Below are 3,075 nucleotides of genomic sequence, written 5' to 3'. Positions count from 1 at the left end.
AGTTTTAATACATGGGGAAACTATCAATAATATAGTAGTTTTTGTAATAGTTTTCGTTTCTATTTTATGTTTTTGGAGTCACTTAGGGATGGCTCCACACCTGACTCCCTGGAGATTCCTAACATTTGTTTACGATGTATGTCATAGCTAATTTAATTCACATTAGTATCCAATTACATATTTGTTAGCTATTGTAATATATCCTAATACAAATAGATGACTTATTTATATGAATTGGGTATCAAATTCTAGGTCCTTTGTCTTAATGAATCGAAAAAAATTATGAATAATGTATGAGTACTACATACTGGATTACGTAAATTGATTGTTGTACGTGTCACGCATTTATTAACTGAATGCATGTTTACTGCCATACAGTTTTTTAATGCTAACTCAACCTGTTTCTTAGTGTACATTTCTCATACTAACTTTGAACAACAGACTCCCTTTATTATTAGACTAAGGTGGTAAACTAGGATGTCACTATATATATTCGACATAAACAAAGTGATGGCTGTTCATATGCTCTATTAATCAAAATAGGAGGGCTTGTACTTATACCATTCCTATGTATGCAATCCTTCGTGATATCAACCACCCTTTACCATATTGTCCTTGCAATAATAGGTAGTGAATGGAAAGAGTGCAAAAATTTAGACATCAATGACCATTTCACAAAGATTGTGCGGCGTTCAAAATTCAACATGATGATTTAGTAAATATTAAAATAACTTTTGCTTTGGAATTTACACTGTCCTCGCTTAACACTTTACATAATTATTTTTCGATTTGTATTTTTTTTTGTTTTACTGCATCTGTCAAAGAATCGGTAAACCTGGTGACGAGTGCTAATAGATTTATAATTCACGGGGAATACCCAACTGAATCAAGGGTTTCCCCTAGAGAATATCACTCGGGCACATCGGTAACAGTGGTAGAGCCCGCTTTAACATCTTCGCACGAATGGGCCGGCTCGCCGGGTGTAATACCACGACCACATAGAAAACAGGCGTGAAGTGGAAGCAATTCCGCGTTTCGTCTGATGAGTGTGGTGCCGGAGGCCTAATTTAAGTCCCTATCCCTTTCCACCCTTTTCTCAAGAGGAAAAGATGGGAAGGAAAAGTGGATTTGATGATGGAGGAGACGCATAGGAAGGGGAAATGTCCTCTTTATGTGCGTCTCCTCTGTCAATGAAGGGTAGGCAACGCATCTGCAAATGCGGATGTTTATGGGCAGCGGTCGTTCCATTTCGGTGGATTGAGGTGGCCGCTTGCTCGTTTGCCACTTTATATTATAATAAAAAACCTCAAACATACGTTTTAGATTAATAATATCGTTTTTACCAATTTACAGTCCGTAAGATTACCACCGTGACTTTAACCACAGTCATGATGTTGGAGTTTAAATTATTATCGGTTTAAGACGACAATTTCTTTTAAAATACTTCATCACCAACAAATAGAAGTTCACTGTGGACGGAGGGAACATTTATGTCATCTTAAGATTGTTCTTATCGCCTTCAGCCAATGTTGTAAGCAACCAGTCTCGATATCTTAATTATTTCAATCCTTAAAACGAAAACAGTTTAAAGGACATTAAAGTTAAAAGTAATATAAAACAAACAGAACTAAAGATTAAAAAACTCAGTAAAAAATATCTAGTTATTCTTTACTGGCTACTTAGTCATGGTTTCGGAATATAGTGATTTCAAGCTTCATTTAAACTAAGACATTTTTTTAAGTATTACCGCGATTAGAGTTTCAGTGATGCATTCAGTTATAAAGTTAAACAATATTGATTTAAATAATCATAATAATACTATAAATGCTAAAGTTTAGATGGATTGATGGATGGATAGATGTTCGTTAGAGTTTGTAACCTAAACGGCTGAACCGATTTCGATGAAATTTGGAATGTAGAGGATAGTCAGGAAGAAGACATAAGCTACTTGATTTTGTTTTTTTTATCCAAAGCGGATGGAGTTGCGGACGAAAGCAAGTATTCGTTATAAAATTAAACCGTAATTTGACGCTTAGCAGAGCCATCTATGGAGTACAATATGAGCCTACGATTACAGTATCTCAGATGACTTGATGAATTAAGTAACTTGTATTAATAAATTTAAGAGCCTATCTTATAGTAATGTCCGACAGTTTCCAAAAGTTCAGTATTATGTGATTGGATGTGATGAGAATATTCTTCTTCGTATATTTGCGTAACGGAAACTCACCAGACTGTACGGATCAGTATTTTAGTATTCTCATGGTATACGTAACTAAACTTCAAATGCCACTTCCGCGACAACATTGTGAATCGTCTGACCCTAATCGAAAATTTTGATTTATCGACTTTTTTATATCTGACATAGAACTACTCAATGTTAAAGGCAATCAAGATAACACGGATATACTGAGGAAAGTATATTAGTATTGTGTTGAAGATGATAACAGAGAGAAGACACACAAAATATGCCAATTGAATGAAGACATGGAATAACAAGTATTTACCTGCCAACATCCATTAGATGGAAAAGAACTCATCATCGCTTAGATGTCATAAAAATGCTTTAATGTGTCGTGCAATTTAAATCCAGAAGTACTTACATAGAACGCATTTGAAAAGACAAATAAAACGTCCAAAATCGTGGTAAAACCGAAGTAGAAAGACCTGATAAGTCGGACAGCGGTGCTTAGGGAAATACGTAATTTACAATTCAGAGTAGCGGCGCTGCACAAACTGAATCTTAAAGCATTATATATCAGAAGATCCAGCGTACGTCGGCCGCTTAAATCTTCCGCACTTGATCCATGTTGAATATTTAACATTGTTTTTAGCAAATAACACTAAAATACCAACAAATCTGTCTGTTAGATTCAAATGTTTCTGTAAAGAAGAATACTTATTCCCTTTTCATATACAAATAACGATACAACTTATTTGTTGATGAAATAGACTGGGTTAACAGGAGCCCCCTCCTGTTAATATGGTCTTTAGGGGGGTGAAGCTGCCCCCCACCTGCCTGCTCTATTGACGTCCATTTTTCTCAGAAATTTTAATTTCAAAACATTATGCAAC

The sequence above is a fragment of the Papilio polytes genome, unplaced genomic scaffold (genome assembly GCF_000836215.1).
Source record: "Papilio polytes unplaced genomic scaffold, Ppol_1.0 DF824024.1, whole genome shotgun sequence".
Lineage (NCBI taxonomy): Eukaryota > Metazoa > Arthropoda > Insecta > Lepidoptera > Papilionidae > Papilio > Papilio polytes.
This window is presented reverse-complemented; position numbering follows the sequence as displayed.